Source organism: Schistocerca cancellata, chromosome 6, assembly GCF_023864275.1.
Source record: "Schistocerca cancellata isolate TAMUIC-IGC-003103 chromosome 6, iqSchCanc2.1, whole genome shotgun sequence".
Classification (NCBI taxonomy): Eukaryota; Metazoa; Arthropoda; class Insecta; order Orthoptera; family Acrididae; genus Schistocerca; species Schistocerca cancellata.
In genome coordinates this window covers 183,408,255-183,426,238 of record NC_064631.1, presented here as the reverse complement: position 1 = coordinate 183,426,238, position 17,984 = coordinate 183,408,255, and positions in this window count along the sequence as shown.

Genomic DNA, 17,984 nt, shown 5'->3' with positions numbered 1-17,984 from the left:
TTTTGTTACACCTCAAGTGATAATAACTCAGATTATTCAATGGAAATTACAGGGAAAATCAAGTGAAATTTGAGGCTTAATTCCGTGCACACCAGGAAGTAACTCGTCGAGCACAGAGTTGCCAAACAACCCTTGCCTTGTTGCCAAATCTCATTTACAGTACAAGCAGGAAGAAGATGAACTGATGTGATCCTACAGCGGACTGCGAAGTGTCCATTGCTGGCGTCTCAAAGACGGGGTTACGGCCTGGAATATAGAATGCGTCTGATTCGCATTTCTGTAACTAGGTTTAGGGACGGGAGCGTAGTTACTAATAATTCTCAGAACTGACTGCAAACTCAGCATCATAAATCAGTAACTCTCATAGTTGATTTTATATTTCTTTCGTAACTGTACTCAAAACTAAGAAACTCATTCACAGATGTTTTCGTGCTTCGCCGATAGTCGAAAACACCAAACAAATAAAAATAAAAAAAGAATGTGTGCGTGTGTGTGTGTGTGTGTGTGTGTGAGAGAGAGAGAGAGAGAGAGAGAGAGAGAGACAGAGAGAGAGAGAGAGAGAAGAGAGGGAGAGAAAGAGAGATGAAAATAAAAAAGAATGAGAGAGAGGGTAAAGTATTGTTGTAAAGAAATTGTATACTGGTATGTAAGGAAATCTTTCATTAAAATGACACGTTCCACATCATTACGAAATGTTGTATTCATGATCTATGGAACAAGTATTAATCTAATTTAATCTAATCGTATTATATTGCTGACTAGAGACTTAAAGATCAACCTGACACAAACTGTGGGGAGTCTCTTTTACAACCTTCGTACCTGGATAAAGAGCTTTTCCTATTTGTGATATATGTAAACGTTGCTGCATAAAACGATGTAAGAAGAAACTAAATTCCTTCAGCTACGCCATGTTTAAACAAATTGTCTTAACGGAACTAAATAGTGGTTTGTGAATCGTTTACCGGCCCTACTCTGCCGCATTTTGCTGGTTGATGGCAAAAAGCTTACTGACAAATTACACAGAAGGAAAAGGGGGACGAAATATCTCCCATCGAAAGGTCGTGTTGTTTTATTTAGATGATTACAAAATCAGGTAAAACGAACAGTGAGGTTTTCAGTATAAGCACATTACTGTCGTCAGTATGATGTTGCACCGCCCAGGACCTGTAATGATAAAGGGCCCGTTTAGGTCAAGCATATTGTATACAGAAGTGGAAGAGTGTGCACCACTAAATTCTACAATCCGTATACACTGCATACTCACAGAAATTACTGTTATAGTGTACTTATGGAGCCCAATGAGTGGTTCGCATAATTTCCGGTGAGAAAGAGCACTGGCAAACAGTCTTCGCTACATTAGGTTACTTAAACTGGTGTCACCCTGAGCTAGAATTCATGGTCAGCGACAAAGTGTAAGGACAATGATTCCGATGCGGATTTTGCAACTGTGAAATACTTTCCTACATTATAGAAGCGAATATTAAATTTGAACTAATATTACGAAAATTTTGAACATAGGCAGCTTAGAATGTTTATTGCAAAGGAAGAAAATTGATTTTCTAAAACATTCCCTGTCATACGCAACTTGAAACAGGTCACGTCGACCAAATCATATGGAAGAACTGACAGCAACGTATATCGGAAGGCAGTAAGATCCCTTGGCTTTTGGTTTGGTAGTATTCGACAGCCATTTCTAGGCGCAAGTAAATGAAGAAAGGCAGTACGTTTTTGTTATCAAGTAACGTCTTCATATATTACCTTAGTTTGAATGTAATCTACGAGTAATTGCTGATGTTTGATATTAATATGTAAAGGATTCCGTAGACAGGGAAAGAACCTGCTCTTGGGCAACTACTTCTGTAATGACCAAAAGGCCTTAAATGATCTACAAGCACGTGTGTTCCAGGGGCGGTATGAAGAAAATGATAGTAATAATGACGGTAATAATCGAATTATCCGGTAACTTCGCACTTCACAGTGGATTTTCTCCAACTAAGAAATTTCCTTAATTAGTGAAAATTTCAAAATGACTTCATCGATGCTATGATGTCTAGAAAAGTCTTTACACCCTGCTGACATGAAAATAGCATAATCTCCATGACAGAAGCTTGCTTCTACTTAACCATTTAACAGACTCGCATTTTTTCCACCGTGACTAATTTTGTAAGCTAAGCACATCATCCGTTACAGCACACTCCTGGGGCTGGGAAATGTGGCCACAATAGTCTGGTGGAACGAACTCTCACAAGTGCAATGCGTGGATTTAGGCATTTACTTTTAAGAGGCACAAACAGATTTACGTTACCTCTGGTAACCTCAAGATAAAGATGTTATAATCCAGAATACGCATTAAACATCTCCTTCCTTCATTCCCAACTGGGCAGAGCCGGTTTATGTTGGGAAATGACATAGGTGGAGGTCATGGTAAACAGAAATACTGTCGCCAGGAAACTTACTTACATTAGTATATTTTATTTTATTTGACGAACCGATACCCATTTCAAGGAACAGGGTTCTTATTTTACTTGAACTTGATTGAATTAGAGACGTTGAAAAATTTGATGCTGGACTGTGATTCGAATTCGTATCTCCTCTTTCGAGGATCTGAATCTCTCGGAACAGTATAGTTCAATCATTTCGTTCCTTTTTCCAAGACTTCAATCTTCTCTAGGTCTCCTCCAAAAGGAAGTATGTGGGTCCGAATCCTGATTCAGTACAAAAATATTCATAATTTCACTTCAAGCCCTATCACGTGCACACCGGCCTGCTAGTGAAAATTAACGTGCATTTTTAATGTCTGTTCATGTGTTGCCAACAATTTCAGGTCAAACACGCACACATCTTACAGTTGGTCAGTACGCAATTGATACTTAAGCTATATTCGTCGAGGATAAAGAAGAACGATAAGAGTGTGGTTCGACTGTCGCTCAGGCACAAAAATTTGTATCCTTATTTTAGATTCAAACTCCTAGCAGACGGTAACAAAAACCGATACGTAACATTTGATTTTACTTAATTAACGACCCGATTACGTGTTGGGTTCATATCTCCGTCACAGAACTTCACATCATACACTTCGTCTTTAAATGCAGACACACTTTGTTGCTTCTGAATGGAGGTATATCAGACATCTTTCGTGGTTAGTTAACAGGGATGAAAGGGTCTTCATAGGAGTCCCGTTTTATTATAAAAACTGTCGTCTTTTATTTTCAAGTTTTTTTAATGATATTTCGGTAATTCATGACTCCTCACGGCTAGTCAGCAATATAATACGATTAGATTAAATTAGATTAATACTTGTTCCATAGATCATGAATACAACATTTCGTAATGTTGTGGAACGTGTCATTTTAATGAAAGATTTCCTTACATACCAGTATACAATTTCTTTACAACAATACTTTACCCTCTCTCTCATTCTTTTTTATTTTCATCTCTCTCTCTCCCTCTCTTCTCTCTCTCTCTCTCTCTCTCTCTCTCTCTCTCTCTTTTTTTCTCTCTCTCTCTCTCTCTCTCTCACACACACACACACACACACGCACACATTCTTTTTTTATTTTTATTTGTTTGGTGTTTTCGACTATCGGCGAGGCATGAAAACATCCGTGAATGACTTTCTTAGTTTTGAGTACAGTTACGAAAGAAATATAAAAACAACTATGAGAGTTACTGATTTATGATGCTAAGTTTGCAGTCAGTTCTGAGTATTATTAGTAACTACGCTCCCGTCCCTAAACCTAGTTACAGAAATGCGAATAAGACGCATTACATATTCCAGGCCGTAGCAGCCGCGTCTTTGAGACGCTATGGTCACTTCCCAGTCCGCTGTAGGATCACATCAATTCAATTTCTTCCTGCTTGTACTGTAACTGAGATTTGGCAACAAGGCAAGGGTTGTTTGGCAACTCTGTGTTCGACGAGTTACTTCCTGGTGTGCACGGAATTAAGCCTCAAATTTCACTTGATTTTCCCTGTAATTTCCATTGAATAATCTGAGTTATTATCGCTTGAGGTGTAATAAAAGATTGAAAATTTACAGTTTTCATTCCAGGAAAGTCGTTGCATGTGGAAATCGCAACTAATCTCGTCCTTCAAAAAGCGTTTTACGAGTTCTAGCCACTACTGGCTTCATAAGAGGAAGGCACAACACGTACCACTTCGCTAGCTCTGTGGGGACACGCTGGCCTGTGCAAAGTGTCTGTTATGGTTCGCAGTTCCAGTCTCGTATACTGCAACGTTTTAATCGCTTCTGTGAAGGAGCTACAAGCAGTCAGATCAAACATCGATAAGGAAATCGCAAGAAAATACTTTCAGCTCATAGTGCAATCGTGAAAAACTTACAATGCTTCACAACAGGTAACGCCTCTTTCGCTGCTGACAAGCAAGTGTTGGGTTTTTAGGTATACATAACTTTTTTTTTTATGAAATGCCACATTTGCATCCCTCTTGAGTATGACACAGTATACCAATTAAACACAAACCCAAGCGTCGTCGTAAGGTTATCGTGGGTAGTTTTATTTCATTTCTTATAATACAGTGCACAATTTTCGTAGGGTTTCTTTTAGTGTTGTTAAAACAATACTGAACCTGAGAGAGAAATTAATCATCAACAATATATGCGACTTCTCTGATGTAATCTATAACAGTCTGACAATGCACATGCAGTTTATTGATTACATGCATGTAGAAAACTCGTTCTGAGTTAAAGCTGTCAAACAAGGTTTGAAGAAGAATAAAATGCCACTACCAGACGACTGCTAATGTAGAAAAAACTTTTCTCAGATGGCACGATGCGCTCTCCCCATACATAATACAGAAGCTTCGAGACGCATCTGCTGCCTGACCGTCTATTAAACCTGAAAAGAACAAAATGTCGCAGAAGTTAGCCCTTTTTCCACATGCGGCTATTTTGGGTTGAGAAGTGAAGGGAATTATGTTCAAAGTTCGATTAAATTGATAACTTCAGCAGACAGCAGAATTGCGTTTTAAAAAATGTAGCACCGAATGTAACAGAACTCGCGACGTCTTAACTACGGTGCACGACGCTTACCGTTACGCTACAAGCTGTCATATAGCTATTGCAGCTCCAGAAGTCAACAGCAGTTCTTCCAGAACTTACGCAGACCGCAGTGCTGTGAGATAAAGCATATGGCCGGATCTAGACTTCTGTGAGACAGACAGTTACAGCTTTTCTTTTGCACTTAGCGCAATAGAGTAGCTCAAATAAAGGAACACTTCCTATTTAAATTTTGCATCTACACTGTTGGCAGTTCTGTGTAGGTGGCAGTTACGTGATTTTATTTCAGTGATTACAAGATAGAGCTAGTTCATGGCGATTCGGTCAACCAAATAAATGAATGTAATGAACATGCTGCAACCCACTACTGAGAGCGAGTGTGTCAGAATTCTCATCATGTGTGCCACAACGGTATTATGATAGAAAAATGAGACTCAGTACGAGTGTTTGGTGGTCTGTTGGATTGATGATAGGTTCCTATGATGGTGGTCTGGTTTCGATTCCAACTTTTTCCGCTGATTTCTAATAGGGAGAGGCAGATTCTATTCTCTTCTGGCTACGCCAAGGGGAGAAGGTATAATGGCATTGTGGTCTGAAATTCACATTAAACATGATACTCCTTCGCTACCAAGTAGACGTTAGGTTGCAGCACAATAAAGTCAGGACGGGCGAAATGTGGGAACTCCCTATTACCAGTAATCTTTCTTATACTAGTTATTTATTTCTAGTGACGAAACAAACGCTGTGTAGAGTCACAGGACACTTATTCCATCTTTTATCTGAGCTTCTGTATGTCGATAAAATTGGTTCTGAACTTGGAGTGCAACTCAGACTGCCCTTAACGCGGAATTTGATCTCTTCGTGACAATACAGCTCGACTACTATCTGTTGTTTGTTCAAAACTGCAGATTCCTCAACATCTCCACAGATTGCGCGTGAACGGGTTCGTATCCTGGCCCGGCACTAATGTTTTCATTACGTATTTTCAAGCTCTGGCATGGGAACACCAATCTGCTGGTGGATAATTATTTTGATTTTTAATGCATTTTCATTCGTTGTCAGTACTAACGATATCTGAAGTTTTTGACTCCCAGTGAGACACAGAACTATTTGAGAGATCACTGTAAGTTCAAGGATGTTATTCCGAGCTGCTGGTGGAGATAAATTCTGTAGCTGACGTCTCTTTGTGTGCAGTCAATAACGATATGTGTGGGGTTCGATTCCCAGTCAGCACTGAACTCTTCGTCATATTATTTCTAGTTCAAACATGCTCACATGTCGCTGCTGGTGTAACAAACCCATATTTAACGTCCGTTTTCTCTAGAATATAACAGCGATAGGTGCCGGGTTGGTGTCCTGGGAAGGAAAAAATTCATGTTTCGTCTCGTCATTTCAGTTAAAACATCTAGCTACTGCCGAGAAAATCCGATGTGTCACAGTTCATTGTGCTTCGATAACAATCCGATTAGGTTCTGGGTTCGAATCCCTGTTCAACACAAAGCTTTGCCTCACGGCATTTCAAGTAAGTTACTTGTGAAGAAGCAGTATTTAACATCTCTCATAGTTCGTTAACAGGGACGATAGATGCTGGGTAGGAATTTGCGTCTGTTAAAAATGTTTACGTTATGTAATTTAAAGTTGATATTTGCTAACTGATATTGTCTAAAATGGGGGTATATCACTCTCTGTATGCCTAGTCAGGAATGACTGTTAGTTTCCGTCAGTCACGGAATTTTAATCTGTATGATCTGGGTTTGAATCCATATGCAGAACCAGGCGGTTCGTCGTGTCATTTTAAGTTCATACATATTGTCAATTAGCTGCTAGTGAATAACGTAAATTTTTAATGTCATTTTCTGTTAAATAACAAGTACGGTATGTTATTTTGAAGAGGAAATCATGAATACGATGAACTTACTACGTACATTGCCTATCTGACGCAATAATGAGAGTGGTAACATTTCACGTATGTCATTTATTGCAATAAATGTGAGCTTACAAGCCTTAAGGACAGTCTTATCTGTGATAAGGTGTTCCCTGATATTTGTAGAATCGTGGTATCACTTCACATCTTGAGTGATTGCGATACAGAGCAGAGTTTTCTAGTGGTGACTTGTTGGGACCATTTTCAATAGTCAAACGACTGTACCAAGGAGCGATTAGAGGACCCGCCAGACAGCTGCGTTATGTGGGTTGCATTCGAATCAGGCGAAATGCAATTCAGGTCGTTCGGATACTTTTGAGCATGACTGTACATGGGTTTTAGAGATACGAGGCCGTACATTTTTGTAATATAACTTTGTCTAGTGGAGTGACTGAGACATTTCTTTTCGTTCCAGTAAAGTCTGCATAGTGAAAACAGAGCAAGTAATATGGAATGATACGGATGAATTTCTGTCGCACTCAAATTTCCCTCTTGCTCTACCATCTCATATAGTGTGTCCTTTGAACCAAAGGAATTTCCCACCTCTATTGTGGCTCAAAGTTCTAGAGAACTTTCGATTATATTTTGAGTTCCATTTCTGGTCTCGTAGTAATGATTCGGTGTTTGTACTGTCTATCGTCTTCCAGCAACCTGCACTAGCTGTGTTTCAGCAAATTCTGTTAATCATTACAACGACAAACCAGTCCAAAGTTATTCACTCGATGACTAATTTGTGGCCGAGACACATTCTCGAATCATCGTAACATAGTGAAAAACCGTATTTCAGAATAAGTGAAAAGCTTATCAAAAATATTCAAAGAATATTTACGGCGCGTACAGATAGTTATCTGTCGTAAAAAAGAAACTAAAATTTGCGACTGTGAACTGCTTCACATTCTACTTGTAGAGCCGTTGACAATAGGGATGTCGTCGGACAGTTTAGATGCATTACTAGGGATCTCTTTGCTAAAAGGATTTCCGTAGAACTCCGTCGGCTGTTTCCTAATTTATTAGTTTGCGTTCCTTCACAATGTAAGACAAACGTGATTTACATGTGCAGACTGAAGCCATGAATGAAAATTTGTGTCATGGGCGGGTTTAGAAACCCGGTCTCACTGTCGTTAGGTAAATGCGCTAACCACTACGCCGCAGTGGTGCAGTGGGGTTGCACAAATCCACGGACTAGCCTAGCATGCCTCTTTCCTCAGTCCAAATTTCCATTCGTCGCTTCAGTCTGTTCCAACATATCCCGTAGATTTTGTATCTGGTTCACATAAGCTGATTTTGCAGTCCAGCTGAGATGTAATGGTGTGGGATGGTCTTCGTAAAACCGGTCACATATTCTTCCAGACCGATGAACTTTACTGTTTTCGTCTTCATAAGCCTGTACGAGTAATATCCTCTTGCGAGGTGACAGGTTACAAATCTTAATTCCATGCATTTGCTGTGGCAATTTCTCTCGACAACAGGTTGGAATGGACCTCCATTAGCTACTAGCAGCATTTCCTGTCGCAATTCGATGCGATTTCGATTTACAATCGGTGAAACGCAGCTCTGGTCCCTGACAGTAAGGATCGTTTTCCGACCACAATTCTGACGACGTATTTCGTGATCCCGTGCGTTAATATCGCCGCTTGAAGACACGTTGAATAGTGCGCCACGAAGCGGCAACATATCCAGCTGCTACACAAACCTTATGGCCATTGGCAGACCCAAACACGATTGCCATTTTTTGCTGCCACTTACTTAATGTTTACCCTGATTAGGTAAATGTCCGCTTTAAACATAAATGTCTCGCCGATCGCTACTACGTTTTGCTCACGTAGAGCCAATGTGCACGCCGTTGAGCACGGGACTCGAACACTGTACCATCTGCGAAGGTTTAGCGATTTATCTGCGGTTGCGCAAAGGGGTGACTAATCTTTTGTCTAGTGGAAGGAGCGCCTGGTCCGTGGCTCTAATCCACCTGGCGGATTTGTGTCGAGGTCCTGTGAGCTGGCCAGTCTGTTGATGGTTTTTTGGCGGTTTTCCATCTGCCTTGGCGAATGCAGGCTGGTTCCCCTTATTCCGCCTCAGCTACACTATGTCGGCGATTGCTGCTGAAACAAGTTCTCCACGTACACGTATACCACCAGTACTCTACCACGCAAAGGTAGGGGTTACACTCGTATGTGTGAGACGTTCCCAGGGAGGGGGAGTCGGCTGGGGGCCTAACCGCACAATAAACCTGAAAGAGTGCTTCGGTGTGTCGGCGGAGGGGTGAAGTGAGCTGCAGTAGTCGTCGTGGGGTCGTAAACCACTGCGGCTGCGGCGAGGACGGAGCCTCTCCGCCGTTTCTAGATGCCCGGTTAACATACAACATACAGGTAACCATTAGTCCAAAGACGACCGTATTAAGCATCGGTAAACCGTTAGTATGGTCGAAACATCCGATACCCGTCGTTACATATGGGATGCTGCACCAATTGTAACGAGTGACAGTCCACTCTGGCTCGCTAAGTATTGAATATGTCGAAGCTACTCTCAGTTAACAAATAGTGCCAGGATTTCCGATCAGTTGTTAACTAAAGCTGTGATTCGTTGTTGTCGTTTTATGTTTCGACGTATCCACGTGAAGCCTGTAACTGAACAGTCTGTAGCACCAAGACTACGAGCGGACTTGCTCCTTCACACACTCTGCCTATAGAAGCTACTTCTTCACAGTAATCGAGTAAGTATACGTGTAAATATCACTTGATCGTCTTTGGTACACGAGGGTACCCAAGATCTGAGCTAGGAGTTTCTTGGATGGAGGATGAGTGGAGGAAATTAATCGTAATTTACTTTAAAATATAACTACGTTGACTGATCTTCAAACATGTTTATGTAACCACATTAAAATGGGCACCCGCCACCTATAGCCGCGCGAAGTGGCCGCGTGGTCTTTAGGCGTCATGTCACTGATTGCGCGGACTCTCCCGCCGGAGTTTCGAGTCCTACCTCGGACATGGGTATGTATGTGTGTGTGTTGTTCTTAGCATAAGTTAGTTTAAGTAGTGTGTAAGTCTAGGGACCCAAGACCTCAGCAGTTTGGTCCCTTAGGAATTCACACACATTTGAACATTTGCTACCTTACTGTGCTTTTTATTGACAGATATAAAACATTACGAACACCGCCAACCGCTATTCTGAATAGCATCTCGTGTCGTGGCAAGTACATAAGCGGAGCATAAACGAAGGAGTGATATTCGGGCCGCAGACGAGAAAATCTCCTTACTTAAACGAATTTGACACACGGTAGATTGTTATGACTTTATGTGTCGGAACGGTCATCTCGGAATCGGCGAAGGTGGTTGCCTGTTCACATTCTGGTGTCGTGAGCATGTACGGAAAGTGGTTGAAGAACGGTGAAACCACGAGAAGGCGACAAGGCGCTGGACGTCCTCACCTCACTACAAAGCGTGCAGTTTTTAGACATGTCCACTCCTTAAAGCAGGATAACCAGTCATTTGTGACAGGTTTAGTGATATAACACAATGTTGGATCAGACATCCTCGATTTCGAGGACGCCGTTCAACATACGTCGTTGAGGAATGAGCTCCGCAGTTCTCATGTTCACCCAACCACAGTGTCAGTTACTATTGAAGTTGGCATGGGATCATAGAAACTGGACCGTGTATGTCACCTAGTGGTATCAATCACGTTCCTTGTTCCTACGAGGTCAGTGGTCGTGCCCGGACACGCCATAGTCACTGCGAACTTCTGCTCGAAACTTACACCGCCGTACATAGGTAGGTGGGTCGGTCGGTCGGTCGGTTCGCCCAGTATTACGCCATGAACGTCATTCACCGGGGCCTCCATGGAACATCTGTTGATAATCGAGAGCTCCGTGACAGCAGCAGACTAAGTGAACTTTATTGCGGACCACGTGCGTCATTTCACTCTTGATGGTTCGTTTTGTATCCCGGGTTCAAATGGCTCTAAGCACTATGGGACTTAACATCTGTCGTCATCAGTTCCCTAGAACGTAGAACTACTTAAACGTAACTAACCTAAATACATCACACACATCCATGCCCGAGGCAGGATTCGAACCTGCGACCGGAGTGGTCACGCGGTTGCAGACTGAAGCGCCTAGAATCGCACGGCCACACCGGCCGGCCTTGTATCCCGCCTGGAAGACGGGGCGTGGGTCTGCTTCTGTAAACTGAATGGTGGTCCGAATGTTGCAAATATGTAGGAGAAGGAAAAGGTAAAACACGTCGGTACCGCGTATCAACTAACAGATCTTCACTATAGGCAACACCAAGTTAATAAATGATTACATAACTTGACAATGATGAGCAACCCTTAGAGCCGTCGTAAGTGGTGCAAAGTCTCTATGAAGCGAAACTGATGCAAGGTTTCCCGGCCGTCTGCTCTTGATCAAAATGGGCAGAATCTGGATCGGAGCTCGTAGATCTGCACAGCGCCTGCTAGAGGGCGCTATCGTCGGTGTTGGTCGCAGTGCCAACTTAAGTACTTGCGTCTACGCCGTGGCATCGTGGCTATCGACACCACAATTCGCTCATCGGCGACAGTATCCTCCAGCAGGTTACCTGCCCCTGTAACAAAGAGATAAACGTGCAACAGTTCTTTGAGGAACTTGACACATAACTCGCGTTGATGTCTTGTCCACCAAATTCGCCTAATCGGAACGCGACGGAACACTTTTAGGATGCTATAAGGCGCCAGCTAGCTCCATGCCATCAGACAATTTACTCGTGTTTTGTAGTAATTGCGTGACCTGTGCGTAGCCATCTGGTGCCACGTACCACCGGAAAACTTTCAGACGTTTCTCGAATTCATGCCGGCGAAAACTGTTGCTGTATTCTGTTCCAGTGGTGAAGAAAGAAGCTGTTAAGCTGCTGCTCATAACGTCATCGGTACACGACTTTTATGCCTGGCAAGTAACTATCAGATCCCTAGCAATACTTTCTGTATTTTATTACATTTTGTCATTTCTTTGAAACACGAGGAGGAAACCATGACTGAAATGCAGCACTGCGGGCAACTTTTAGAATCCACTACCATCTCTCATTTTCAGTTGAAGCAGAATTGCGAAGAAGCACGAAAAAGATTCGGTTGCGCGACAGATATCTCTGGATACATCTACATTGACATCTACACTGGTGTCCAAAATTAAAGCAACAAACTGCTATTTCCCCATCCTGTTTCTAATTCACGAAATACTTAAACACAATGTCAAACTGTCTGCATGGAAGACGCCATTCCGACCAACGGACAAGCACGGCAGCAACGACGTCACGGCCCCTATCAAGGCCTGTAGTCCCACAATCGCTCTGTACACAATCACAAACGGAACTGTATGGCACAGAGAGTACTCCTAACAGACTCTCTGCGGTGAAGGACCGTAGTAAGATCGGAAACAGGAGAGTCACAAAATCATGTGCCCCGATGGCTTCTTGTGAATCACTCTCATGTTTTGTGGATGTGGCGATAGTTTACAAGAGACCGAAGCTCTATCCCGGAGACCATGGCAGGGCCGACATCGTGTGACATCAGAAAGAGGGGACCGTTACTTGGCTCCAAGAGCGCGACGGTACCGCCTTAGTACTGCACAGCGACTGACATCTGACCTCGCAGCATCCACTGAATGTGTTGTACCGAAGAAAACAGTGTACAGAAGGCTTCGGCAAAGCGGTCTTTATTGTCGGAGACCTGCTGTATGTGTATCTATGACGCGGCTTCACAGAAGGGAACGTCCAGAGTGGAGCCGTCAACGTGCCACCCGCAAGGTCGAACAGTGGGCCACATTTGGCCTGGGGAGTGATTCTTGATAGATTCACATCTGGAGGGAACTGGGAACATGGATTCTGGATCCAAAAACTATAGAAAGAGGGCGATTTCGAGGAAGATCCATAATGATGTGGACAGAGATTGTGTTGACCATTCGAACACCTCGTCACCAAATTGTAAGGGTAAATCGTCAAGGTTTAACTATCCTCTGGTATCGTGCCACAAAGGCCTTGTACGCAAACTCAATGACGCAGGGTTCCCCGACGGGCTCGCACGTCTCATACGCTCATATCTCACGGACAGGAATTTCAACACCGACATGCAGGGCAAACAATCGACACGACATGGTAGCCAGGCAGGAGTACCCCGAGGAAGCATCCTAGGGCCCTTACTGTTTAACCTCTACATTAACGACCTCCCAGCTACACACAACACGACGGTAGCAATCTACGCGGATGACACTGCCATCCATGCGCAAGATTGGAAGCCGTCTAACATTAATTCACGACTACAGACTGCACTCAGAGCGGCAGAGCCTTGACTGGTGAAATGGCTTGTTAGAGAAAACGTCGACAAGTGCGAAGCCGTTCCGTTCACTAAAAGAACGAAACTACTGCACAAACATCAGCACTGTAACCCAATAGCACTACATGCACGTCCAATACGTTTCCGCGAGAAGGTCAAATACCTCGGTGTTTGACTGCACCGGAAACTACTCCGGGCGGACCACATTCAACACGTGACCAACAAAGCAAACCCGAGGCTCAAACAACTCTACCCTATGCTCAATAGGAGGGTGTCTAGGTCCATATACATTACACTTATTCGACCCCTGATGACGTACATAGCCCCTGTCTGGGGATACGCTTCGCCCACACGTCAGTGCCGTCTGCAGCTCATACAGAACAAAGTACTAAGAATCGTAAGCAACGCTCCGCGCTACACACACCCTGCGGACCTTCACCGGGAATATCGACTAGATACCATCTTGCAGGTATTCCAAAAACTCTCTATACGACTGTAAAATAACACGAGACACTCGCGTAATCCGTTTATCCTTTCTCTGGGTAACTACGACCACAACCATAGATGGAAACATAATAGACCAAAGACACTATTGACTAGGAACTAAACATCTATGGTCCATAGCATGCTAACACGACAGTACTGGCGATCTCCTGCAACACAGCTACTACTGGTAACCCCAGATGCTCGACCCGCTGAAAAACAGGCAATCGCAGGGAAACCGTACTGTACACAGCAAGCAAACCAGCCACACAGACGATGTATGACCGATCGCTCACTAATGTATGACGATCTTGAATTGTTACAGGGACGCAGCAACTGCAGCAAGCCCTACAATGAGCTTCCGCAACGAGAAAGGTAACAATGCACGATACCTCGCAGTGACATGACCACACCTTGTATGCACTGTCGCAGCTAGCAAGCCGCTACTGCCCTTACTACACGTCCTACTGTCGCAGAGGTTTTTTTCCCTTCGCGCTTGCCTTCGCACTTTTTGTCCTCTGCCCTTACAACCGCTACCCTTCGACGCTTTCGTCCACTTTCTATCTCCTGATGGACCATGTTAATGAGTAATCTTACCCAGGCGCTTGGATAACATCACAGCCCGCATCCTGTGACTCCTGACTCAAAAACTAATATGTTATACGGAGGTGACAGTAGAACTTTTGGTTTGGTCACCACGTTGGTGTGGGCGTGGAGGGGCCCCATTCTACACTCCTGGAAATTGAAATAAGAACACCGTGAATTCATTGTCCCAGGAAGGGGAAACTTTATTGACACATTCCTGGGGTCAGATACATCACATGATCACACTGACAGAACCACAGGCACATAGACACAGGCAACAGAGCATGCACAATGTCGGCACTAGTACAGTGTATATCCACCTTTCGCAGCAATGCAGGCTGCTATTCTCCCATGGAGACGATCGTAGAGATGCTGGATGTAGTCCTGTGGAACGGCTTGCCATGCCATTTCCACCTGGCGCCTCAGTTGGACCAGCGTTCGTGCTGGACGTGCAGACCGCGTGAGACGACGCTTCATCCAGTCCCAAACATGTTCAATGGGGGACAGATCCGGAGATCTTGCTGGCCAGGGTAGTTGACTTACACCTTCTAGAGCACGTTGGGTGGCACGGGATACATGCGGACTTGCATTGTCCTGTTGGAACAGCAAGTTCCCTTGCCGGTCTAGGAATGGTAGAACGATGGGTTCGATGACGGTTTGGATGCACCGTGCACTATTCAGTGACCCCTCGACGATCACCAGTGGTGTACGGCCAGTGTAGGAGATCGCTCCCCACACCATGATGCCGGGTGTTGGCCCTGTGTGCCTAGGTCGTATGCAGTCCTGATTGTGGCGCTCACCTGCACGGCGCCAAACACGCATACGACCATCATTGGCACCAAGGCAGAAGCGACTCTCATCGCTGAAGACGACACGTCTCCATTCGTCCCTCCATTCACGCCTGTCGCGACACCACTGGAGGCGTGCTGCACGATGTTGGGGCGTGAGCGGAAGACGGCCTAACGGTGTGCCGGACCGTAGCCCAGCTTCATGGAGACGGTTGCGAACGGTCCTCGCCGATACCCCAGGAGCAACAGTGTCCCTAATTTGCTGGGAAGTGGCGGTGCGGTCCCCTACGGCACTGCGTAGGATCCTACGGTCTTGGCGTGCATCCGTGCGTCGCTGCGGTCCGGTCCCAGGTCGACGGGCACGTGCACCTTCCGCCGACCACTGGCGACAACATCGATGTACTGTGGAGACCTCACGCCCCACGTGTTGAACAATTCGGCGGTACGTCCACCCGGCCTCCCGCATGCCCACTATACGCCCTCGCTCAAAGTCCGTCAACTGCACATGCGGTTCACGTCCACGCTGTCGCGGCATGCTACCAGTGTTAAAGACTGCGATGGAGCTCCGTATGCCACGGCAAACTGGCTGACACTGACGGCGGCGGTGCACAAATGCTGCGCAGCTAGCGCCATTCGACGGCCAACACCGCGGTTCCTGGTGTGTCCGCTGTGCCGTGCGTGTGATCATTGCTTGTACAGCCCTCTCGCAGTGTCCGGAGCAAGTATGGTGGATCTGACACACCGGTGTCAATGTGTTCTTTTTTCCATTTCCAGGAGTGTATATAAATCTGGTTCGTGACAAGGTGTTGGGACTTCATGTGCCGTTGTTGCGAGATGCTGTGGGCCCAGACTTCATATTGATGAACAATAATGCTTGACCTCATAGAGCACGGGTGGTTGATGTTTCATCGAAAATGTAAGATGTTGCACGCATGACGTAGTCTAACCCCGCTCTCTCGATTTGAATCTCATGGAGCATGCATGGGACGCGCTAGGGAGACGGGATGCATCACGTCACCATACATCAACCACTCTCCAAGACTTGGAAACAACCCGGCAGGAACAATGGGAGTTATTGCATCAACGTAAACTTGATGACATCATTCACAGCATACCCCGTAGTTGTCAGACCTTTATTGCTGCGAGTGATGGTCAGACCCTATACAGAGCAAGTTAACCAGTTGTCGGAATATGTATGCAAATAGTGTAAGTTGTAAAAAACGAAGGACATTTTTGTTTACCGTTATTCATGTTGCACAGGGACTGGGTGTTGTGTTGTCGTAATCATCATCATTTCATCCCCATCGACGCGCAAGTCGCCGAAGTGGCATCAAATCGAAAGACTTGCACCAGGCGAGCGGTATATCCGACGGGAGGCCCTGGCCACACGCCATTTCATTTCATTTCATTTCATGTTGCAATTTTTTACATTTTCTGTTCTTTACATTGTTTCTACTTTCCTGTCACTTGTTTATACCTTTTTGTGGCAAAATAAATGCAACCCTGCAAAATTTCCGTTTGGTGCTTTACTTTTGGATACCAGTGTATATCTACGGTATTACCCTGCTGTTAACAATTACGTTCCTGGCAGAAGGTTCATCGATCCACCTTCCATCTATTTCCCTACCGTTCCCCTCACGATCAGCGCAAGGGGAAAACGAACGCTTAAATCATTCCGGCGAGCTCTGGCGCCTCTTTTTTTATTGTGAATCATTTATACCTTTGCAGAAAGGTGCTAAGAAAATGTTTTTGAATTCGGAGGAGATGGTGATTGAAACTTCATGAGAAGATTCTGCCTCAAGGAAAAATGGTTTTTATAAATTGTTGCCACTCTAATACAAGTGTCATATCCGTGGCAATTTCTCCCGCACACTGCTATAACACAAAACGAACTGCAGTCGTTTAAACGTTTTGTATTTCCTGCGACAATTGTATGTGATGCGGAGCCCACACTCACAGAAATACTCCAGAAGACGGCGGACAAACGTAGTGTAATGAGCAGTCTCTTTAGTATAGCTGTTGCATTTTCTAAGTGTTCTGCCAATAAATAGCAGCTTTTCGTTTGCTTTCCACAGATCGTCATCTAGGTGATCTTTCCAACTTAAGTTGTTCGTGATTGTAATATGGGAGTATTAAGTTGGTGCATAAGTTCTTAGCGTTTCTCGTTAAGTTCAATAAACACAACAGATACACATAATAGAGACGTTAGTCATCAATAACATTTTCTACTTCACTGTTTACAACTTTCTGACAAAATTTTGGTAATATTTAGATTCCGCGACTGTAGAACCATGTGGTTTTCAAGTGAAAACTCGTCGAGTCATATCAGGAGCGCATCTTCATCCGGAAGGGAAGCTCCTTGTAGGTGATTCGATAGAGAACGTAAAGGTGAAAATCGGACGATGCAAGATCAGGTGAACAAGTTGGATGCGGAATGCCTTCCCAACCCAACTCCTGAGTAGTGTTCTTTGTCGTCTAACAGAATGCTAGTGGGCGTTATCGTGACGCAGCATCACTTCACGCAGTCTTCCTGGTCTTTCTTCGAGGATTACGTCCGCAATATGTCTCAGTTGTTCACAATAAATGACAGCAGTGATGGTAACACATCGGGGAAGGAGTTCAAGAGTTCGTAGGATACCACACCGTCCTTATTCCATCAGATGTGTGAAGTTGTCTTTGTGGATATGAGTAAGTCTTTGTACAGAGTCGCTGTTTTGTTTTGGGCTCAACCATGCCTTTCTTTTCCTTATTTTAACATAAAGACACCATTTCTCACCGCCAGATAAGTGTGGTCGGTATTTTCAACAACCAATTGATATTGATCAAACAGAGATGTACTTATGGCCACTCGATTTTTGTGATTTTCGCTTAGAGTATGCGGTAC